Genomic DNA, 15,177 nt, shown 5'->3' with positions numbered 1-15,177 from the left:
AGGTCAATATGTGTGGACCTATTCCCCTGTTAGGGTCAGTGTGGGTGGGGCAGTCCCCAAGTGAGGATCGGTGTGTGTGTGACCCATTCCCCAATCAGGCTCTATGTGTGGGGGATCCGTCCCACAGTGAGGGTCAGTGTCTGGGACCCGTCCTCCAGTGAGGGTTAGTGTGTGTGGGACCCATCCTCAGTGAGGGTCAGTGTGTGTGGGACCCGTCCCTAGCGAGGGTCAGTGTTTATGACCTGTCCCCCCCAGTGAAGGTCAGTGTGTGCGTGACCCATCCACCCAGTGAGGGTCAGTGTGTGTGGGACACATCCCCGAGTGAGGGTCAGTGTATGGAACTCGTCTGCCAAGTGAGGGTCAGTGTGTGTGAGTCCTGTCCCCAGTAAGGGTCAGTGTGTGTGGGACCTGTCCCCCAGTAAGGGTCAGTGTGTGTGGGAATCCAAACCCAATTAGCTGTCAGTGTGTGGGACCCATCCCCCAGTGAGGGTCAGCGTCCATAGGTCCCATCCCCTAGTGAGGGTCAGTGTGTGTGCAACCTGTGGCCAAGTGAAGGTCAGTGTATATGGGACCCCTCCCCAGTGAAGGTCAGTATGTGTGGGATCCATCCCCAGTGAGGGTCAGTGTCTGGGACCCGCCCACCAGTGAGGGTTAGTGTGTGTGGGACCCATCCTCAGTGAGGGTCAGTGTGTGTGGGACCCATCCCTTAGTGAGGGTCAGTGTGTATGACCTGCCCCCTCAGTGAAGGTCAGTGTGTGTGGGACCCATCCACCCAGTGAGGGTCAGTGTATGGAACTCGTCCACCAAGTGAGGGTCAGTGTGTGTGAGTCCTGTCCCCAGTGAGGTTCAGTGTGTGTGGGACACGTCCCCCAATATGGGTCAATGTGTGTGGGACCTGTCCCCCAGTAAGGGTCAGTGTGTGTGGGACCTGTCCCCCAGTAACGGTCAGTGTGTGTGGGAATCCAAACCCAATTAGCTGTCAGTGTGTGGGACCCATCCCCCAGTGAGGGTCAGTGTCCATAGGTCCCATCCCCTAGTAAGGGTCAGTGTGTGTGCAGCCTGTGGCCAAGTGAAGGTCAGTGTATATGGGACCCCTCCCCAGTGAAGGTCAGTATGTGTGGGACCCGTCCCCAGTGAGGGTCAGTGTCTGGGACCCGTCCTCCATTGAGGGTTAGTGTGTGTGGGACCCATCCTCGGTGAGGGTCAATGTTTGTGGGACCCGTCCCCCAGTGAGGGTCAGTGTGTGTGTAACCTGTATCGAAGTGAAGGTCAGTGTGTGTGGGACCCGTCCCCCACTGAAGGTCAATGTGTTTGCGACCCATCCCCCAGTGAGGTTCCGTGTGTGTGGGACACGTCCCTCAGTGAGGGTCAGAATGTGTGGGTCAAGACCACAGTGAGGGTCACTGTGTGTGGGACCCATCCCCCAGTGAGAATCAGTGTGAGTGGGACCTATTCCCCAGTGTGGGTCAATGTGTGTGGGTCCTGTCCCCCATTGAAGGTCAGTGTGTGTGGGGCCAGTCCACCAGTGAGGGTTTGTGAATGTTGATCCCGTCCCCCCAGTGAGTGTCAGTGTTTTGTTGGACCCCTCCCCTAGTGAAGATCAGTGTGTGTGAGGGTCATTATTCCCCTTTATTTTCTCTTCATTTTCCCTCCCTTTCCTTTCCCTTTTCCTCTGTTTCCCCTCTCCCTTTCATTTTGTCACTTTTTTCCACTCCTCTTTCCCAGTCCATCTCTCCTTCACATTCCTCCCTCCTTACCCCTCTGCAGTTTTCGTCTCTCTTCCCTCTGCCTTGTCCAACCTCAATTCACTTCTAATAGATGTATTGAGCTCTGCAGCACGGAAAAGGCCCCCTCAGCTGACCTCAAAATCTATCTCTTTCCATGTGACTGCCTCCAGATGAAACATTTCCTAATCCACAGGCCTATGAATATATTTTTATTTCTGTCCTTTGTTCTCCCTCGTCTCACCTTCCCCTCTTTCTCTGCCCTCTCCTATCACCCTCTGTCACTATTTCCCTTTCTCCCTCCTGCTACAACTCTCTCAATCTTTCTCTCTGTCCCGCACTCCTCCTTTCTACCTCCTCCTCTCACCCACTCCCTCCTTTCTCCCTCCCACTCTCCTTTTCACCCTCTCCCATCCTCACCCTCGCCCCTCCTTGCTCTCTATCTCTCTCACCCATCTTCTCTCTCCCCTCTTCCTCTTTCTCACCTGTCCCCTCCTTCCTCTCTGTCTTCCTCACTGTCTCTAATGCCTCTCACCTCCCTTCCCCCATTATCTCCTGTCCCCCTCCCCCTCTGCCGGTTCCTTCTCTTTCCCCCTCCCTTTCTCCCCTCTCTCTCATCCTCTCTTATTTCTCTCTCCCTCTCCTCTTTCACACCACCTCAATCCCTCTCTCCCTCCACATTCCTTTCATTGCTGTCCTTGCACTTTCCTCTTTTCTCACTCTCTCCATCCCTCTCTCTCCTTCCTCTCTCCGTTTATCCTCCTCTCTCCCCATTTGTCTCCCTTTTTACCTCATCTCCTTTCCTCCCTCCCCTCTTCCTCCCGCAATTCCACCTCTCCTATTCCCTCCCTCTCTCCTCTACTCTTTCCTTTCCATTTCCATCTCTCCCTCACAGTTTTCTCTCTTTCTCTCTTCCCCTTTTCTCTCTCAGTCTGCCTCTCCCTCTCTCTTCCTTCCCCTTTGTCCCCATTTCCCCTTTACTTTTCTCTCTCTCCCTCTTTCTCTCTTCCTCTGCCTCAATCCCACTCTCACTCCTCTCCCACTCTTCTTCCTCCACTTTTTCTGTCACTTCTCCCTCTTCCTGACTCCCCTCCTTTGCCCTCCACTTTTATTTCTACCCCCTCTATTTCCTTGATTCTTCCTCTCCCTCACTCACCTTTCTCCCCTTCTATCCCTCTAAATCCTGTTTTCTATTCTTCTCTCCATTCCCCTTCCCTCCTTGTCCTCTCTTTCACCACCTCTTTACTTCTCCCTCTCTACCTCTCTCACATTCACCCCTCTCTCTCCCTCTCCCCTCTTCACCTCTCTCTCCCTCTCTACCTCTCTCTCCCTCTTCCCTCCCCACCTCTCTCTTCCTCTCCCCACTCTCCCTCTCCTATCTCTCCCTCTCTCCTCCCCACCTCTCTCTTCCACTCCCCACCTCTCCCTCTCCCCTCTCTCCCTCTCCATCTCTCTCCCCCTCTTCGCTCTCCCTCCACCTCTCTCCCTCTCCCCACCTCTCCCTCTTTCCTCTCTCCCCACCTCTCCCTTTCCCCTCTCTCTTCCTCTTCCCTCTCTTTCCACCTCTCTTCCTCTCCCCACCTCTCTCCCTCTTCCCTCTCTCTCCACCCTCTCCCTCTCCCCTCCATCTCTCTCCCTCTCCCCTCTCTCTCCCTCTCCCCCTCTCTCTCCCACTCCCTCTTTATCTCTTTCCCTTTTCCCTCTCTCTCCACCTCTCTCTTCCTCTCCCCTCCACCTCTCTCCCTCTCCCCCTCCATCTCTCCCTCTTCCCTCTCTTTCCACCTCTCTCATTTCCACCTCTCTCACATTCTCCCCTCTCTCACATTCACCCCTGTCTCTACTCCCCCTCTCTCTCTCCCTCTCCACTTCTCTCTTCCTCTTCCCTCTCTCTCCCTCTTCCCTCTCTCTCCACCTCTCTTTCCACTCTCTCTCCTTCTCCCCCTCCATCTCCATCTCTTTCTCCCTCTCCCTTACCTCTATCCCTCTCCACCTCTCTCCCTCTCCCCTTTCTCTTCCTCTCCCCACCTCTCTCTCCCTCTTCCCTCTCCACCTCTCTCTCCCCTTTCTCTTCCTCTCCCCACCTCTCTCTCCCTCTTCCCTCTCCACCTCTCTTTCCACTCTCTCTCCCTCTCCACCTCTCTCTCTCCCTCTTCCCTCTCCACCTCTCTCTCCCCTTTCTCTTCCTCTCCCCACCTCTCTCCCTCTCCCATCTCCACCTCTTTCTCCCTCTCCCTTACCTCTATCCCTCTCCACCTCTCTCCCTCTCCTATCTCTCTTCCTCTTCCCTCTCTCTCCCCCTCTCTCCCTCTTCCCTTACCTCTCCCCCTCTCCCTCCCTCTCCCATTCCTCCTCTCTCCTCCTTTCTCATGCCTTCCCTTTTCCATCTCCTTCTCCATCCACCTCTGTCCCACATACCCATACACATACACAAACACCCCACATCCCTCCCCACACACACACATAGAGACACACACACACACACACACACACACACACACACACACACACACACACACACACACACACACATATAGATAGACAGACAGACACACACACCACACTCCTCCCCAAACCCACACACAGGCTAGTTCTGCATTGCAGCTTTCTTTAATGGTTGAAAGCTTTTTATAAATAATCCCCCCTTTACATTCGTCTCAATCACATCCACTCTCCCCTCCATCCACGCATTCTTGGTTAAAACGCAGGATTTTGAGCTCTCCCTTTTTCTCTGTGTCACCCTCTGAAGCCTGCCCCACCCAGGTGCCATTTTGAGTCTATCTTCAGGGTCTGAACCCTCTCTCTCTTAAATGAAGGGCTGACAAACAAGGTCTCTCTGTCTCAGCACTAAGTCTGTGAAAACTCTCCGCAAAGTAGAACAATGTGGGCTGATTTCTTCTTTCCAATAAAGATGCCATTGATAGCTCCCTCTCTTCACTTGTCAGACATTTTCTTTCCAGTCTGAGCCTCTTTGTCTCTGTTTGTGTTCAAACAATGAGAATAGGCTTCAAGCCTGGGAATTCCCCTTTTTATTAAAAAGATTCACGTTTGATCTGAATGCCCATTTATTCTCTCAAAACAACTCTATGGATGTAAATTCTACACAGAGTTCTTCCTGAAACAAATCTTGTTTGCTGGCCATCTTTGCCACACGAATACATTTTGCTTGCAAGATCTTTTTTGCCTTTCCGACTGCTTTTTTTTAATAACCCCTTTTCTTTACAAAGTGCAAGTTGTGGGTGAATCACTCTGGGTTTTTTTTTCCCCCAGAGGACCAACTAAACTTGGCCCCCAAAGGTTTCTGAGTGAATAGGTCTCCCTTATCCTTTACAAAAGTAAGATTTTTCTCTCAGACTTCTCCCCTCCTCTCTCTCTCTCTCTCTCTACTTCCTGAGACGTGTCAGTCCCTCTGTGATAAACCCTGCTAAGGTCCCATTTTGAGGATTAAATGGGGAAAACTCTTCTGTCCTGAAAGCTTCTAAAACAGTTTTAATCTCGAACGCAACTAGGAATTTTGGTTCAGAGGAAAAAAATCTAAGTCCTGGACCAAGGTTCACAGAGGTGAACAGACACATGAACACACACAGGGACCCAGACAGACACACTCAGGATCATTCACACTGACAAACATTCGAAGCCCTGATCTTCAATAAACATTTTTGCTCCTGAGACCCAACTTCCTGCGTGGAATTGCAGCAGAAACAAGGGATCGAAATGGCCTGGGCGCGGTCTGGAACAGCCAGCAGTGTTTGAGGAAGGTACGGGCCACGAGGCTGAATCCACCCTGACTCCTCGACGCACGGGAATGGTCCCCAGATCCTCCCCAGAAAAATCTCCTTAACCCTTAGATCCGAACAAGTTCGACGCAAATTACCTCCACCTTCTCCCTTACCTCAGCAGCTCAGGTTTTACAAGCCTCCCCCCCCCCCCATCATTCACCTCCCCTCTGTAAATCACCCTATCGTCGAGGAGGGACCATCTGGCTCTCGGCACATGCAGAGAAAAGTTAAATCCCATGCCATCCATTCCAGAGGAGCTTGTCGTGGAAGCCAGAGAAAGCAGGAAACACAGATCCCAAGGTGGTGGGTATAAACAAGGCTTCTGCATAGTTCACAATAACCCCAAAATCCTACTCACTGATCAGTCCAGCTATAGATGTCTTCAATAAAATACCCCTTCTGCTTCTTTTCCAGTGCAGGTGGACCTCTGGGCAGTCAAAGCAAGCATAGATCCAAATGGGAGATGGCAAGCAACTCTGTCACTTCAACCCCACAGCCAGTAACTAACTGCAAAAAATGTGCTGGGGCTGCTTTTATACAAGATTCAGTGATGGGAGGGGCTTTTATACCAGATTCAGTGATGGGAGGGGCATATTTCTTACAGGCAAATGGATGGAGAAGCATTAATGTATTTAAGTCCATCCCTCTACATATAGGTTCTTCAGACTGGTTCCTACCCAAAGATACTTGGCACACAGGGTTTGATGGAAAGTTCCATTGAGCAGATGCAATAGGGTCCATCTCTGTCTTTGCTCAGGTGCCCCTGATCAAGGTCAAACAGAGAGAAGCCTCCCTCACATCCATCCTTGGCCTCTTGCATCCGTAATCTCACTGATGGAGGCTTCCAACGATTGATAGCTGTTTAAGCCACCTGCCACATCTGGTTAACACTGTGAGGCTTCCTTACTCTTCAGCGGGAGAAAATACAGCATTAGGTCGGGGAAAGGACCCACTACTGGTTCGAGGGGAAGGGATGATTCATCCTCTGGGAGCTTGGAGAGATGTTCAGATGGGGATCTTATGTCCTTGCTGTTGGTTTATGGAAGGGAAGGGGTGGGGAGGGGGGGGGGTGTTGGTGAGATGGACTGAGACTGGATTAATGAAGGGCAGGCATAGAGATATACAGGATCACAGGCTCTCTCTTATTGCTTGAAGGAAAGTACCTCTCAGCGCAAGAAAGCAAGGATTTGGAAGGCCTTAAAAAGTTGGAAAGATGGAAGTGCTCCAAAACTGAGCAAATGGATGATGTAGGATGTTTGCAGGAATTTCTCAACCAGCAGTAGATGAGGACCAAGGCGTGTCTTAACTCTATATGCAGGAATACTTTGGATGAGGGTAAGTTTCAGATTGAATGTGAACAATTATCGTTTGCTGGGGTTGCACATTCCCTCCTCTTTCCCCCCTTCCCCACCTCCCGTGACTTCCCCTCTGAGACCCTGGTTGTCCCACTCCCTACGCAGTGGGAATAGTTTCCTTCTGTTGTCCACCTGAGACCAGGCGGCCATTACCAGTCACCACTGCTCTGCCACCCTGGACCCACCTTGAGTCACAGGGGTATCATTCAAGGACCAGAAAAGAGTAAGAGTTTGAAATCACCAGTCCCCAGCCCCCGATTCCTCCCCCCACCCCCGACTGATGTCTTTGCCCAAGTTAAAGAGAATCTGTCCCCCAGACAGCCTGCGGGTTCCAATCAATCTCTTCCTCTCATAACTCTGTGCTAAAATCACTGTTCAAAGCAACTTCATCGCTAGAGGCAGCCTCTTCCAATCTTGGGTGCTCAGAATTCCTTACATACATAGTATAGAAAGCATTCAATCACCTCATCAAAGGAAGGATGTGGAGGCTGTGGAGAGGGGGCAGAGGAGATTTACCAGGATGTTGCCTGGATTGGGAAACAAGTCTTATGAGGCAAGGTTAGGAGAGCTGGGACTTTTCTCTTTGGAGCGTAGAAGAATGAGAGGAGACTTGACAGAGGTCTACAAGATTCTGAGAGGCATCGATAGGGTGGACAGCCAGCGCCTGTTTCCCAGGGCAGGATTAGCAAACACCAGAGGACCTCAAAGTGATATCAAGGGTAAGTGTTTTACACAGAGAGTTGTGGAGGCCTGGAATGCCTTGCCAAGGGTGGTGGTGGAGGCTGAAACATTAGGGCACATGGATGGAAGAAAAATGGGTAACGAGGTGGGGAGGATTTAATACTTTTCTTAATGAACACATGGGTTGACACAACATTGAGGCCTATAGGGCCTGTATTGTGCTGTAGTGTTCTATGTTAAACTTCTCTGTGTGCCTGCAGAGTATTTCACTTCCATCCAGAGAGCCTGTGAACACCTCCAGATTCTGATTTTCACTCCATGTCCTTATTTGACTTGACCACTTTCCGCTCCTAAGCTTTACCACATCCCCTGTGTGATCTTCAGACCCCCACCTGCAGGGTGAGAGGATGAAGATGTCTGACGACAGTCTGTCTCTCAAGATGGAATCCGTGACATCAAGACCAAGGATGCAAAGTGTTGGTTGGCCTTTTCTTCCAGTGGATGCTGTGTGACCTGCTGAGTTTGTCCAGCACGTTTGTGTGTTGCAAGCTGCCTGCAAGCACCTCCTGATCAAAGTTATATCCCAGTGGAGGGTTAACCCTGCATCTGGGGCAAGATGTCTGCCGAATCTCTGCCCTGGGGCGTCCATCTCGGATCTCGGGCTGGAGTTCTGTTCACCGAAGACTCTCGAAAACCTATATGGATGTACTATGAAGAGTATTCTGGCCCGTTGCATCTCTGCCTGGTGCGGCAGTACCAATGCTCAGGACAAGAAAAAAAACTCCAGAGGGTTGTTAACTCGGCCTACGCCATCACATGCACCATACTTCACTCCATCAAGGACATCTACATGAGGCGGTGTCTTAAGAAAGCAGCCTCTATCCTCAAGGACCCCACCACCCAGGCCATGCCCTCTTCACTCTGCTACCATCGGGAAAAGGTATAGGAGACTGAAGACGAGCCCTCAGCGGCACGAGGATGGCTTCCTCCCCACTGCCATAAATCTGAATGAACCAGATACTGCCTCACTTTGACTTTTCATGTACTATTTTTATTTATTGTTGTGAGGTGGTTTATATGAACGTCTGTTCTGTGACGCTGCCGCAAAACAACAAATTTTGAGACTTGTTTGTGACAATCCATTTTGTTTCTGATTCTTCCTCTTTGGTCTAACTATTTCAAGTGTTCTTCCCCTTGTTGGGGGTTGGCACCATCACACATTGTGCCCAGCTGATGCTGAGACCATGGGGCAAACAACTCGGGCATCCAGCTGTAGGTTGGGAGCATCTCACGTGAGTGCGGCTGGCCCAGGATAGCCAATGGACCTTGAAGATGGATCTATCCAGACTCACCAGTGGCCAAGAGGGTTCCTCTGCAGCTAGGGACATGGGGACCACAGGGGTCTCAGAAAGGGATGGCTACACTGTTGTATGTTGAATATGAAGTGGAGAATAAACCATGCAGGGAATCCTTCTCTGTAGGAAGGATTCTTTCTTTACTTTGTCCAATGGTCTATTTTCTAGCTAGGACTCCGTGATAATGGAGTGAGACCCTTCGGTTTGTATAGACCTATTTAACTATCTATTTAGTCACACTTGGAGTATTGTGCTTAGTTCTGGTCACTTCATTACAGGAAGGATGTGGAAGCTATGGAGAGGGGGCAGAGGAGAATTACCAGGATGTTGCCTGGATTGGGAAACAAGTCTCATGAGGCAAGGTTAGCAGAATTGGGACTTTTTAGAGCATAGAAGGATGAGAGAAAACTTAATAGAGGTTGACAAGATTATGAGAGGCAGTGAACATTTGTTTCCCAGGGAAGGAATCGCAAACACCAGAGGATGTGTGTGCACAAAGTGAAGGGAGGGAAGTTTAGGGGAGAAATCAGGGGTAAGTTTTTTTTACACAGAGCTGTAGATGTCTGGAATGTCTTGCCAGGGATAGTGGTGGAGGTATTCGGGGCATTTAAGAGACTCTTAGACAGGCACATGGATAGTAGAGGGTAACAGGATAGGGAGGGTTTTTGTTTCTTTCGGTAGGAATATATGTGTTGGCACAACATTGAGTGCTGAAGGGCCTGTACTGTGCTGTAGAATTCTGTGCTCTATATAAAAGCAGACCTTATGTACTCTATCCAAGGCTGCAGTAGATCCCGAACTGCATGGCAGCATGGGTTTAATGAATGCAGAGTGGGTTCAGGGACTTCAGAAGCTTAGTGAATGGATGTGGGCCATGACAGGTTTAAAGTAATGTGGAAGGGCACAGAGTACAGTAGGGAGAGACCAGAAGGTGTTGGTGCTTAAAGCATCCTGAACATTCTTATACGTGAATCACTGCAGTTAAGCTGTAGGTATGCAATGGTTGGCTTTTAATTCAAGAGAATTCATGGTCAAGAGGAGAGACATTCAACTGAAATTGCAAGGCCATACTTGGGTCCTTGTCTGTGGGTTGGCTCTCCGTACCCGTGCTCACAAGTGAAGGATTCACCAGAAAGGTTCCTGGGATGGGGTAGGGGGAAGGGGTGGCACTCTCCAGTGAAGACAGTTTATATAGTTTAGCGTTATAACAGAGTTTTCGAAGCATAGAGAACTCCTGCTTGGCTTGACACGATGATTGCAACTGGATGTTTTTAGAACAAGGACCAGATTTATGTTTTAGATGTTGATCTGAGTTAAGAACCTTTTTTCATTCAACTTGGCAATGTCCTAAAGATAGACAATTTTGGTTTGGGGGCTGGTAATTTTTTTGGGACAAATCACTGGGGTTAAATTCCCACAGGACCCGGTGTTATTTTTATTGAGTTATATGAAGGTTATAAGGCCAAAATTAATATTAAATATGAATCAAACTGAACTTGTGTTAATTGCTTTAGCAGTTTCTAGGAAATGTACAGCAATATGATGGAAGTCAGATACAGATTTAGGTTTGGAAAAGTGGCAGAACTTTGTAGTTGTACACCGTTAGAGAAAATTCATTATAATTTGCGAGATAAATACCAGATTTTTTAGAAAATATGGAGCCCATATTTTTAAAAAATTGGTTTGCTTCTCTGAAGACCTCACTTCTTGATAACTTCCAATAGATTTTTCAACATAAATGTTTTATTTTCTTGGCATTCTCCAGTTTTTTCTTTCTCTTTAGGGGTGGGGCAGTTGGGAGGGTGGGTCGAGGGGGATGGGAGTTTATTACCACATGTATTAATTTTTTAAAGGTTAGTTTACCATTGAATGCGATGTAATTATATAGTGGTTTAAAATTTATAAATAAAGTATTCAAAAAAAGGACCACGTTCTTGGGATGATGGATGTTAATCTCCATGGATTAATGTCACATTGGGGCACTTTTATATCTTTAAATGCCGTCCAGTCCAGAATTGATGGAGAAACGGTGGTCTACCTTCACCCACTCTTTCCCCCACTACCTTCACCCACTCTTTCCCCAACTACCTTCACCCACACACCCCCTTCACCCCCTTCACTCGCAGCTCCCTTCTCTATTCCCATTTGGTTCTATGGCTTTACTCACGGCATCGCTGATCCACCGTGGAGCGTCCACCAACGCTTTTCCCACCTGGAGGAAAGTTCTGAGAGACTCGGTTCCACGGATCCAATGTCCCGGGGAAGCCTTAACGATGTTTTGAAGTGGTTTCCTAAATTCTGAAAGAGAAATAACGTAATTTCTTTAAGGACAATGCAGAAATGTAAAGTAAGGCTTGACGAACCTTAAAAAGCCCTGCATACCATACAAAGGGGAAAGAGTGAGGGAAAGGGAGAGAGGGAGTGAGAGAGATAGAGGAAGAGAGCAGGAGGGAGAGAGGGAGAGAGGGGGGAAGGGAGAGAGATAGAGAGACAGAGAGGGAGGGGGAGAGAGAGAGAGAGTCAGAGAGAGAAAAACACAAAGAGATTGTCAGAGAGACCGAGAGAGAGAAAGAGAAAGAGAGAGACGGAGACAGAGAGAGCGATAGAAAGAGAAGGAAAGAGAGGGAGAGAGAGAGTCAGATAAACTGGTGGAGGGGGGGGGGGTGGAGGTGAAATACATTTGATACTGTTTTGCTGTTATTCTATCTTAGGACATCCCAAGGCAATTAATTAATTTGGAAACACTGTAATGCTGTAATGTAGGTAATGGTTCTAAGATCCCAAAGGCAGAAGTGAGTAGAGTACATATGGGGGTGAGGATTCACAGTAGCCAAGCCCCCCCTCCCCCAGGATAAACTCACATTTTCCTTTCCATGATGCTGTGGGATCTGCGGCATTGACCACACGGGGTTTGCAGCAGGTGGTTCCAGTTTAATTCCGTCACATCCAACCATGCAGCACTCCCTCCGCAGCACAGAGGTTGCACTGAGCAGGACTCAAACCTACAAGCTTCGGAGCCAAATGGAGACTCTACTCCCCCCCGAGACACAGTTAACAGCTCTTCTGTGACAGTGACTGCTCTCACGTCACCACAGGTCCGACCCTATCAGTACGATTTGGAGCTGTAGTTCTGCCTGTCTCAGCCCCTGGACATTGCAACCTCTTCCAGTTTAAATTATAATGGAATTGTTTGTTGCCAAGTGCACTGAGAAAATAGAAACCTCTCCCATCCTTACATTTAGATCAGATGTCTGCCGACACTTTGTCCACACCTTGGTGAAGGGCTCAAGCCTGCAACATCGTTTCTGTATCTTTATCTTTGCTACATTAAGGACACGGTTTGACCTGCTGAGTTTCTCCAGCGTCGTGTTTTTACTTCAACCACGGCGTCTGCAGACGTTCCTGTTTCTCAAGTGGTAAACTTTGTTCTGCACACTATCCAGGACAGTCACCCTCTGCAGAGTGTGGCAGAGAGTGGAAGGATAGTGTCTCGCGGGGTACAGCGTCGGAAAGAAAGGCACAGTTAAACAGCGCAAGGCATAGTCCTTATGATTGTGGGGCTTCCCATCCGGAGTCTGATAAGGGCAGGGATGGAACTGGAGGGGCATAAAGGCAGGGATGGAACTGGAGGGGCATGGGATTGGTGCGGGAATCTTGTGTGGGGACAAAGCAAAGTAAAGGAGGGCAGGGCTCCTTTAAAATTGACACTCAGCCGCTCAAAGGGGTGGATGGCTTTAATTAATCGCACCCTGTCTGGCTGGTAGAAGTGTGGCTGGCTCTCAGTGCAGACCTGGCATTTCCTTGTCACGGATCTGATCTTGTTGATGGAGTACGGCGGGTTGCGTGGTTTGACAAAGTGTAAAAAACCTGGCAAGTCCGGGGTGACAAAGATCATCATGGAGTTTTTGCAGCCAGTCAATCTGTGCGCTGGCACAGGCCCCACGGGACAGGGCATCTTGCAGCTCATTAAGTTTCCCCAACCGGACCAGAATACCGTAATTGAAGGTGGACAATTCGATCGTCCACCGCAGTATTTGATTGTTTTTGATTTTGCTGATAGTTGAACATGAACGCGATAGCGTGTGGATTGGTCTCTTAACGGCCAAGTAATGGCACCAATGCCAAACTGCCTCGACAATGGCTTGGACCTCTTTCTCGACCAAGGAGTGTTGAATCATGGGGCCCTGCAGGGTACATGAAAAGAAGGCCACTGGCCTACCTGCCTGGTTAAGGATGGTTGCCAGGGCGAAGTCTGATGCATCATTTTCCACAGCGTGCATTGTGGCCTTAGCCTTAATGCGGTTGAAGGCAACATGAGTCTCTGGCGCCAGGGAGAGTGATGTTGATTTGATGAGGGGGTGGTCCTTGTCTGCACAAATGGGGACCCATTGAGATCAATAAGAACCCAAAAGCACTTCGGGCTTTGAGGCTGTGTGGGAGGGGAAGCTCCAGGAGCGGCCGCAGGTGGTCAGGGTCCAGGAGATTGGCATCATGTCCTGCAGGTCATGGCCGCAGATAGTGAAGTTATCGAGGTACGGGAAAGTAACCAGCAACTCGTACTGATCCACCATCCAGCCCATCTCCCGCTGCAAGACCGATAGGCCATTCATGACACCGAAGGGGACCCGCAGGGATGGTAGAGGTGGCCATCCACCTCGAACGTCATATACAGGCGGTCCTCTGGGAGGATGGGGATTTGTGATATACTGATTTTAGACAATGGTCAAAACGACCCGATACTGGGCAATTTGGTTGACCCTGTCGGCGATGTGTGCGAGGGGGGTATGTGTCCAATTGTATGTGTCTGTTGATGGTCTGACTGTAGTCGATGGCCATTCTATTCTTTTCCCTGTTCTGTACGACCATGACCTGTGCTCTCCAGGGGGTGGTGCTGGCTTCAATGACCCCCTCCTCGAGTAAGAGCTGGACCTCTGCCTGGATGAATGCCCTGTCCCTGGTGCTGTACCACCTACTTTTGGTGCCAATGGGAGTGAGATTGGCGAATAGCGACAGGGGAGCAATTTTGAGTATGGAGAGCCCGCAGGTCGTGTGTGGTGAGTGGTGGTGTTGCCAATTCAAAAACTGTTGATTACTTACACTGAGGGGTGGATGGGGCCCATCGTCCTGGACGAGTGTGGTGGAGGCCAGTCGGGTTGCTGTTTGGCGCCATTATGGGTGGCGGCGATGTCCAAATTGGCAGTCCCAGAGCCCACACGCGGCACTGCTGTAATCCGAAGATGGCACCCAAGATGATGGACCTCACGGATCACACATGGTGCTGCTGGCTCCAGGTGATGATGGTTTCTGAAATGGCGGCCCCCCTCGATCCATACGCAGCATTGCTAGGAAGGGGTTTGGATGCACACCTTGGCATAGTGGCCCTTCTTCCCACAGCTGGAGCAGATCGAATCCTTCGCTGGGTTGCATTTCCTCTCTTGCTTGTCCCAGGCTGCAGAAAGTAGCACTTTGGGTCCTTCCTTAGCATCATGGCTGTGGTCAGATAGCCACCAGAGCTTGAAAAATGCGGCAGGAGGTGGCTGCGGAGCACTCCTACTGTGGCCGAGCCATTGGTGGTGGCACATCCAAGATGGCGGCGTCTGGAATAACCATGAGGTGGCCGCATTGTCAGTCGAGTAGGCTTCCATGTTCTGGAGAGCCACCTGCCATCTCAACTGCTCTCCGCCGGCTGAGTTCCCCTTGCTCCAGGAGTCTCTGTCGGACGTAGTTCAACCCGATCCCCATGATGTAGACGTCCCAGATCAGGACCTCTGCTTACTCCGTGTCCATGAATTCACAGGCTCTGTCGAGGGCTCACAGGGCCCAAAGATATTCGGTGTTGAACACACTAGGGTCGTTGTTGTCGAGTCACTAGGAGGACTCTGGTGTAGACAACATGCAGGTTCTGTCCATTGAAAATGTCCATGGGTTCCTGATATGTTCCCTGATTATGGAATACACCAGGGTGCTGCCCCAGGAGTGCAGCACCTGCAGTTTGTCGGCCTTACAGAGGAGGCCTGCATGAAGACTTCAAAACAGCACAGCCAGATTTCGAAGCTGGCGGATGCCCCAGGCGATTGAGGGTCGATCTCCAGCTTTTCTGGCATCAGGATCTGCTCCATTGTTAAAAAAAAAATTAAATGAATAAAATTGATGCTCCATCAGTTACTCAAAAGATTATTGTAGAGAAGCCAATAGGCAAGAACGCAAGCATATCCCCACTGTTTGGTTGTCCTGCACTGAGCTGCAGGAGGCTGAGGAAAAATCACCTTTAAACAAGTGCCTGTGG

At 49.9% G+C, this 15,177-nt stretch overlaps 1 protein-coding gene across 2 annotated transcripts in view; it reads right to left on the bottom strand.

The window, feature by feature from the left end:
* LOC138760294 (uncharacterized) overlaps nt 1-14,947 on the bottom strand; it is a 37,885-nt gene extending 22,938 nt beyond the window's left edge. The window contains exons 1-2 of one of the 2 annotated variants that reach the window (XM_069930676.1): nt 13,989-14,947; nt 11,059-11,189 (exon numbers count right to left, since the gene is read on the bottom strand). The gene's annotated coding sequence lies outside the window, so the exon portion shown is untranslated. Of the gene's footprint in view, nt 1-5,858; nt 6,026-11,058; nt 11,190-13,988 lie in introns of those variants that run through there. The other variant, XM_069930675.1, reaches the window with a different exon arrangement.
* Nucleotides 14,948-15,177: the final 230 nt, after the last annotated feature.

The sequence above is a fragment of the Narcine bancroftii genome, chromosome 4 (genome assembly GCF_036971445.1).
Source record: "Narcine bancroftii isolate sNarBan1 chromosome 4, sNarBan1.hap1, whole genome shotgun sequence".
NCBI lineage: Eukaryota > Metazoa > Chordata > Chondrichthyes > Torpediniformes > Narcinidae > Narcine > Narcine bancroftii.
Note: the sequence above shows the minus strand (reverse complement) of the source record. Positions and strands in the feature narration are given on the sequence as shown.